Genomic DNA, 9,200 nt, shown 5'->3' on the forward strand with positions numbered 1-9,200 from the left:
GGTTAGCAGAGTCTGTAACCTGAAGCGTATGTAACCTGAAGTGTATGTAACCCGAGGTACCCCTGTAGTTACTTATCTCCTTGGCTCCGCATAACTCCATATCCTCTGATGAAAATAGGGACGTCCTACTGTACCCGCCAACATTTCTCTGATGAAAATAGTGACGTCCTAAGGGAAAGCGGGACATTCTGGGATCAAATCAGGAACCGGGATGGTCCCTGGAAAATAGGGACACTTGGAGGGTCTAACAACACCACTCTCCTCACCTGAAATTCCCAGCAACTGCCATTCGAGCTGGTGGTCATGATTCCTTCTTTTGCTTCCCTCCATAACTTTGGCCCCTGACAGATGATGTCGCAGTGCCTGGAATGGAGTTAATCGTCCATGGAAAACATAGCTTTCCAGTTTTGCAACCATCAGTGATTGTCAGACTCTGACTAACTCAAACCTTGAAACACTTAAAAGTACAAGGATATATTTGTCTGATCTTGTTTTGATTCTGTTGGGACTACTACAGAGAGAATAAAACATTTGGTAAGTTTTCTGATAGTCTCTTGCATTCTTTCTTTCCGTTTAAAGTGGCAAAAGCCCGTTCTCGAGTTCAGACACGCAGGTAACATCAGCAAAGTTACACTGCAATAAAATGAAGGCCCCAAAGCTAAGTGGCTGACAAAAAAGATCACACTCTGGCATCTTTCAGATCTTACTCGCAATGCGACAACGTCTGGGGCAGGCACATTCGCTGAAACAGTTCAAAGCATATGGAAAGAATTAGTCCACCACGCCAGAGGTCCTTACTTCTTTACAATTCAAGAGTTCAGACCATTCCTCCTTAATAAATCAGTACAGGCTGCTGTGGCCATATTGGTGCACAAACATTCATAGAGAGACAAACCCACAGTTGCTACTTATTTATCAAAATCATTTGTTCGCTGTCTCTTCCAACAGCATCAGATGTGCGGCACATGAAGTAAAATGTTATGTACTGAAGTTCTCACCCTGGGCCAGCAGGGGGATACTGTAGATAGTTATGCAAATGAAGGATTGAAAGTGACGTTCAGTGATTGGATAGTTTTAGAAAATGGCAACAGTTACATTGTTCTGGAGCTCTATATAAGCAGGCTGACTGAGCTCCTCAGTTCAGTTCTGTTCCAGCTTACAAATAAAGAGCTGCTTTGGAAGAATCACTGTGTCGTCTGATATGTTCGCCCACAACTTAACATAAAACAAATGAAACAGCTACAAAATAAAATATGAACCTAACCCTGTGAAGAAAATGCAATAAACAGAACTCAGCAAATAAACTACACACACTTAAGATGAAGACTTATCAGGTAAGACTGGTTTTACCAACCTTTATAAATGTACAGTTTTACCATGGGAAATTCCACAACTCAGTTCATTCCAGAGTTTCAGGACAGTTGATATAAAGTTCCAGAAGCTGTATGTGAAATCAAATACACCCATACTCAATACAGGGAGCAGTAACTTGGTGGTTGCTGTTGTTAGGGTATCATTATTTTATGATGTTAGGTGTAGGGAAGGTGGATCTAACTAGACTGAAATGACCTCACAGGTCAAATGGGGAGGCCTAATTCATCCCATGAACTGGAGGTGTTATGCCTTCAGCTGGCAGGAGAAAATCACAGGATAAATTCCCAAGGAACTAAGAAGAGAACTAAGAGAGTTTCAATAAACTATGCAAGATTCTCTTCTGGCAAGCTAGGTGTCCCACATCTTATATTTGTGAGGCTGGCTCTTCCTGCCTAAATGCAGAACCTTACATTTTCCCCATTGAAATTCATTTTTTAGTTGGGGCCAAGGTCTCCAACCTATTAAGGTCATTTTGAATCCTGGTTCTTTTTTATGTGGCATTAGCTACCTCTCCCAGTTTGGTGACATCTGCAAATTTGATGAGCATCCCTTCGATTCTTTTGTCCAAGTCATTTATAAAGACATTGAACAACAACAGGCCCAGGACAGAAGCCTGTGGCACCCCACTTGTCACTTTTTTCCACGATGAGGAGGAACCATTGGTTCTTCTTTGGGTTCAGTCCGTCAACCAGCTACGAATCCACATAACAGTTATCTCATCCACATTTTACCAGCTTCTCTGCAAGAATACTATGGGGGACTTTATCAAATGCCTTACTGAAATAAAGATACACTATGTCCACAGCACCCTAAACTACCATGTTTTAACACTATCAAAAGGAGAATATATCAAAAAGAGATATAAAAGCAAGTAGAGAACGAAGAGTGGGAAGAATGCACACAATTTGGATGGAATCATTTTCTTGGTTACTAATACAGAGGAGATTTCATTTTGTTTTTTTAAGAGCACCATTTCAGCCATGTGAAAACGAGACTCTGTAATGCTGCCAAGGTCAGCAAGACCAAATGAGATTTGCTTAATGAGCACTGATTAAATAATAATGATGATGACAAAAACCCCAAACCCTAAGGGGATTGATGTATTATGTCACTACTCCCTGGAGAAACTATCTTGAGCTAGCTGTTCTAGCTTGACTAAGACAAACCATGTTTCTTTGCCAGAAAAGATTTCTTTGAAAAGTGTCAGCTACTGTACATGTATTAATACATAGGATATAGCGATGAGTGAATCTGTCCATTTCATGTTCTCTTGGTTTCACATTTTTTTCAGTCTTAAATTCAGCTCTCCACATGTCCACATCAGTTTCCCTTAAAAAATAATAATTCCTCATGGAAATTAATTATTAGTGTCTGCATCACACTGTTCACTCAGGTTATGCTTGTGGTCCACCAAGACCCCTAGATCCTTTTCGCATGTACTGCTAGGAAGCCAGGTGTGTTTCCAAGGGCATAAGTTTTAAATTTTCGATGCATTGCAGTCCTGCCAGAAAAGTCCACAAAAGCTGTATAAAACTGGCTGATCACGGAAGCTGTTTATCAGCTACAGATATTCCATCTCTGGTTCTTTCCAAATCTTCATTGTAGCACTTTCTGGATCCTGTCCCCCCATACATTGAATTAGTCCCTTTTAAGATGAAATATGCACCCCTTTTCATATATTACCTGGCTGGTGGACTTTATACCTTAACATACACGAAACGATTACAAGCCAAAAAAGTTAATGAGATATGGGCTGGGAGTTCCACACTTATCATTCACAATCTTCTTGCACCTCTTTTATCTAGACATATATGGTATTTATTTGTAAAGGTTTTATGATGGGCTATAAAATAAGCGTATCCTCTAAATAATTTGGTAACCAGGAACAGCTTTGATTGAAATGGAAAAGTTTTAATGTTCTGATAGCGCTTCCTTTATCGCATTGCTCTTTATTACAAATTCTGAGTCAAACAGGAAAGAGAAAAACACCCTACACCAATATGAGGAAATATCATTGGAAAGTATTTTTGTAATTCAAGTCTTGCAGTAGCGTTGCCACAATTCATTTTCTTAATTATCTTGAAAATCGTTTGCCCTGAGTGTTAACACATTTTTTTTTTGCATGGTAATATATGTAAAAAGCCTTTGGGGTTTAATGAATTATGTAACATATGTTTTCTTTTCACCAGGACTGGAGATCAGGAGTGGAAGTCTCATAAATATGGGAAATTATTATTATGATTATTGTTAGAACTTGAGAAAAACCAGCTTGTCAGCGAAGTGTGTATATGTGCATTTTCTGAAGTTCTTCAGAGTTGCAGCAGCTTGTTCGATATGTGATTTTGAAATATGACACTGATGTGTGTGTGCGTGTTTGTTTCAGCAACTTTCTTGTACTGAAATGGTGCAGTCCAGTGAGAATATATCCTGCATGACTCAGTTGAAATGATTAGATATGTATGAGAGCAATATGGTGCTCTTCAATGGTAATTTTACAATCAGTGGATGCGGGTGGCGCTGTGGTCTAAACCACTTAGCCTCTTGGTCTTGCCAATCAGAAGGTTGGCAGTTCGAATCCACACAATGGAGTGAGCTCCCATTGCTCTGTCCCAACTCCTGCCAACCTAGCAATTTGAAAGCACACCAGTGCAAGTAAATAAATAGGTATTGCTGCGGCGGGAAGATAAACGGTGTTTCCATGCGCTCTGGTTTCCATCACTGTGTTCCGTTGTGCCATAAGCAGGTTAGTCATGCTGGCCACATGATCCAGAAAGACGTCTGTGGACGAACGCTGGCTCCCTCAGCCTGAAAGCGAGATGAGTGCTGCACCCCATAGTCGCCTTTGACTGGACTTAACCATCCATGGTTCCATTACCTTTTACCTTTTACTTTAACAATTCAATGTGGCTAATTGTGGGAAAGTTTCTTGTTTGATTAAATCAATGAACATTTACATTTTCTGACAGTGGAAAGCTGCACATGTTTAGTCAGAAGTAAGGCCCATTGAGTGCAAACAGTGTCTCTCACCCAGCTTTATGTTTATAGGATTGCACCCTAATAGATTTTTCTTAGTAGCTCCAAGCTGCCATTTTAAGAAGTTGTGTGTTGGGCCATATCTGATGCTATCTCAGAAGTGCACTCATGCACGCACACACATTATCACTTGACAATTTGTTGCCGAAGGCTGAGAAGCATAAATGAAATGGACATAATTATGGGCAAGTGAAACATTGCATTTGAATGCTCTGCTGTCTGTGGTGATTAATATGTGCTGGTTCATTCGCACTAGGGGGTGGGCATACCAGCCTAAGTCTGTTCCATGCCAGTTAAACTAGCGTTCAATCAAAGCATTTTGTGCTGGTGGATGTCCAAGATGAACATTCAAAACATTCACATGTAAGCTGAACACATTTTGTACGCATTTTGTACATGCACTTTCTGCCAAATACATATTCCACTGCCTTGCATTGCTTCTCAGTGTATCCCCTACCCCACTAAAATATGCATTTTGCATGTACTGTTAATGTAAAATATGCATTTTCTGTGTATACATTTTGGAATGGAAAAATACACAATCTGACTGCATTTGGGTCCAAAAACAAGTCTGGGGACATCAGAGCAGCTCAGTTGTTGTTTAGTCATTTAGTCGTGTCCGACTCTTCGTGACCCCATGGACCAGAGCACGCCAGGCACTCCTATCCTCCACTACCTCCCACAGTCTGGTCAGACTCATGTCTGTAGCTTCGAGAACACTGTCCAACCATCTCATCCTCTGTCGTCCCCTTCTCCTTGTGCCTTCAACTTCTTTCCTAGCATCAGGGTCTTTTCCAGGGAGTCTTCTCTTCTCATGAGGTGGCCAAATTATTGGAGCCTCAGCTTCAGGATCTGTCCTTCCAGTGAGTACTCAGGGCTGATTTCCTTAAGAATGGATACGTTTGATCTTCTTGCAGTCCATGGGACTCTCATCATCAACCTTTTATTCGACCGTCAGTCAGAAAAAAAAATACATTTGTCAATACACAGTTAAAACATCCAGGAAGATTTTAGAGCTTAGCCAACCCTAAAATGAGCTAAGCAGATAGCCCCATATCAATACAGATAGCCCCATATCAATACACATGGGACTCTCAAGAGTCTCCTCTAGCACCATAATTCAAAAGCATCAATTCTTCGGCGATCAGCCTTCTTTATGGTCCAGCTCTGACTTCCATACATCACTACTGGGAAAACCATGGCTTTAACTACACGGACCTTTGTTGGTAAGGTGATGTCTCTGCGTTTAATGATCCTGTCTAGGTTTGCCATCGCTTTTTGCCCAAGGAGCAGGCATCTTTTAATTTCGTGACTGCTGTCACCATCTGCAGTGATCATGGAGCCCAAGAAAGTAAAATCTCTCACTGCCTCCATTTCTTCCCCTTCTATTTGCCAGGAGGTGATGGGACCAGTGGCCATGATCTTCGTTTTTTTGATGTTGAGCTTCAGACCATATTTTACGCTCTCCTTTTTCACCCTCATTAAAAGGTTCTTTAATTCCTCCTCACTTTCTGCCATCAAGGTTGTGTCATCTGCATATCTGAGGTTGTTGATATTTCTTCCGGCGATCTTAATTCTGGCTTGGGATTCATCCAGCCCAGCCTTTTGCATGATGAATTCTGCATATAAGTTATATAAGCAGGGGGACAATATACAGCCTTGTCGTACTCCTTTCCCAATTTTGAACCAATCAGTTGTTCCATATCCAGTTCTAACTGTAGCTTCTTGTCCCACATAGAGATTTCTCAGGAGACAGATGAGGTGATCAGGCGCTCCCATTTCTTTAAGAACTTGCCATAGTTTGCTGTGGTCGACACAGTCAAAGGCTTTTGCATAGTCAATGAAGCAGAAGTAAATGTCTTTCTGGAACTCTCTAGCTTTCTCCATAATCCAGCGCATGTTTGCAATTTGGTCTCTGGTTCCTCTGCCTCTTCTAAATCCAGCTAGCACTTCTGGGAGTTCTTGGTCCACATACTGCTTAAGCCTGCCTTGTAGAATTTTAAGCATAATCTTGCTAGCGTGTGAAATGAGTGGAATTGTGCGGTAGTTGGAGCATTCTTTGGCACTTCCCTTCTTTGGGATTGGGATGTAGACTGATCTTCTCCAGTCCTCTGGCCACTGCTGAGTTTTCCAAACTTGCTGGCATATTGAGTGTAGCACCTTAACAGCATCATCTTTTAAAATTTTAAATAGTTCAGCTGGAATATCATCACTTCCACTGGCCTTGTTATTAGCAATTCTTTCTAAGGCCCATTTGATTTCACTCTCCAGGATGTCTGGCTCAAGGTCAGCAACCACACTACCTGGGGTATACAAGACATCCATTTCTTTCTGGTATAATTCCTCTGTGTATTCTTGCCACCTCTTCTTGATGTCTTCTGCTTCTGTTAGGTCCTTTCCACTTTTGTCTTTTATTATGGTAATCTTTGTACGAAATGTTCCTTTCATATCTCCAATTTTCTTGAACAGATCTCTGGTTTTTCCCATTCTATTGTTTTCCTCTATTTCTTTGCATTGTTCGTATAAGAAGGCCTTCTTGTCTCTCCTTGCTATTTTTTGGAAATCTGCATTCAATTTCCTGTATCTTTCACTATCTCCCTCACATTTTGCTTGACTTCCCTCCCCCGCTATTTGTAAGCCCTCGTTGGACAGCCACTTTGCTTTCTTGCATTTCCTTTTCATTGGGATGGTTTTAGTTGCTGCCTCCTGTATAATGTTACGAGCCTCCATCCATAGTTCTTCAGGCACTCTGTCCACCAAATCTAAATTCTTAAACCTGTTCCTCACTTCCACTGTGACTTAGATTGTATCTTACCGGCCCAGTGGTTTTTCCTACTTTCTTCAGTTTAAGCTTGAATTTTGCTATAAGAAGCTGATGATCTGAGCCACAGTTAGCTCCAGGTCTTGTTTTTGCTGACTGTATAGAGCTTCTCCATCTTTGGCTGCAGAGAATATAATCAATCTGATTTCGATGCTGCCCATCTGGTGATGTCCATGTGTAGAGTCGTCTCTTGTGTTGTTGGAAAAGAGTGTTTGTGATGACTAGCTTGTTCTCTTGGCAGAACTCTATTAGCCTTTGCCCTGCTTCGTTTTGAACTCCAAGGCCAAACTTGCCAGTTGTTCCTTTTATCTCTTGACTTCCTACTTTAGCATTCCAATCCCCTATAATGAGAAGAACATCCTTCTTTGGTGTCATTTCTATAAGGTGTTGTAAGTCTTCATAGAATTGGTCAATTTCAGTTTCTTCAGCACCAGTGGTTGGTCCATAAACTTGGATTACTGTGATGTTAAAAGGTCTGCCTTGGATTCGTATCGAGATCATTCTATCATTTTTGAGATTGCATCCCAGTACAGCTTTTGCCACCCTTTTGTTGACTATGAGGGCCACTCCATTTATTTTACAGGATTCTTGCCCACAGTAGTAAATGTAATGGTCATCCGAACTGAATTCACCCATTCCCATCCATTTTAGTTCACTGATGCCCAGGATGTCAATATTTATTCTTGCCACCTCATTTTTGACCACATCCAACTTACCAAGGTTCATGGTTCTTACATTCCAGGTTCCTATGCAATATTTTTCTTTACAGCATTGGACTTTCCTTTCGCTTCCAGGCATATCCACAACTGAGCGTCCTTTCGGCTTTGGCCCAGCCACTTCATCAGCTCTGAATCTACTTGTACTTGTCCTCCATTCTTCCTCAGTAGCATGTTGGACGCCTTCCAACCTGAGGGGCTCATCTTCCAGCGTCATAACTTTTATATGCCTGTTGTCTTTGTCCATGGAGTTTTCTTGGCAGGGATACTGGAGTGGCTTGCCGGTTCCTGCTCCAGGTGGATCACGTTTGGTCAAAACTCTCCACTTTGACCTGTCCATCTTGGGTGGCCCTGCACGGCATAGCTCATAGCTTCTCTGAGTTATTCAAGCCCTTTTGCCATGGCAAGGCAGTGATCCATGAAGGGGTCAGTACAGGTCAGTACACTGCACAAAGTGAGCCAAACAAAATCGTTGCAATCCATAATCCACACATTAAAAAAAAGCATTGAAATTGCAGCTGTTACACTGTCAGGGAGCCTTTCTGTAAGCTTGTGTGAAGATATTTAGGATGGTTTGGAGGTCATCCTCTGAGTGACATTCTTACTTAGCTACGAGTGATTGTCAAAGAAGAAGCTGAAGAAGTCAGGGAATCAACCCTAAAACTGTGGATAAGTGCCATGGTGCTGCTACATTTTCAAAAGCCATTTGGAAAGATCAAATATAGTCATGACACTGAAGCTCATAATTACCTAGTTTGGCACGTGATTTTCACCAGCTCATGATGCTCAGCTATATTGTGACCTGAACACAGAGCCTAGGACTTGCCAATCAGAAGGTCAGCGGTTCGAATCCCCGCCACGGGGTGACCTCCCGTTGCTTGGTCCCTGCTCCTGCCAACCTAGCAGTTCAAAAGCACGTCAAAGTGCAAGTAGATAAATAGGTACCCCTCCGGCATTTCCGTGCACTACTCTGGTTAGCCAGAACCAGAATGACCCAGAAGCTGTACACCAGCTCCCTCGGCCAATAAATCGAGATGAGCGCCACAACCCCAGAGTCGGTCACGACTGGACCTAATGGTCAGGGGTCCCTTTACCTTTCTTCTCTTACTGAGAGTGTAAAACTAGGTTCTGTCCAGGGTTGGGGGGTTTTCAGCCGCAACTCGCAGGACTGAGTTCTGGCACCTCTTTGATGCATTCCATCACCTTTGTAGCATTGCTGCCAGAACGGCACTCATAGCTTTGCGATCTGCACAGTG

At 42.0% G+C, this 9,200-nt stretch overlaps 1 long non-coding RNA gene across 1 annotated transcript; it reads left to right on the forward strand.

The window, feature by feature from the left end:
• The first annotated feature begins 1,222 nt into the window (after positions 1-1,222).
• On the forward strand, positions 1,223-3,733 carry LOC309373258. The gene is made up of 2 exons (XR_014169910.1): positions 1,223-1,334; positions 3,564-3,733. It is a non-coding gene; the product is annotated as an uncharacterized lncRNA (long non-coding RNA).
• The last annotated feature ends 5,467 nt before the right edge of the window (positions 3,734-9,200 follow it).

Source organism: Podarcis melisellensis, assembly GCF_964234715.1.
Source record: "Podarcis melisellensis genome assembly, chromosome: 6".
In the NCBI taxonomy this organism is placed as follows: Eukaryota; Metazoa; Chordata; class Lepidosauria; order Squamata; family Lacertidae; genus Podarcis; species Podarcis melisellensis.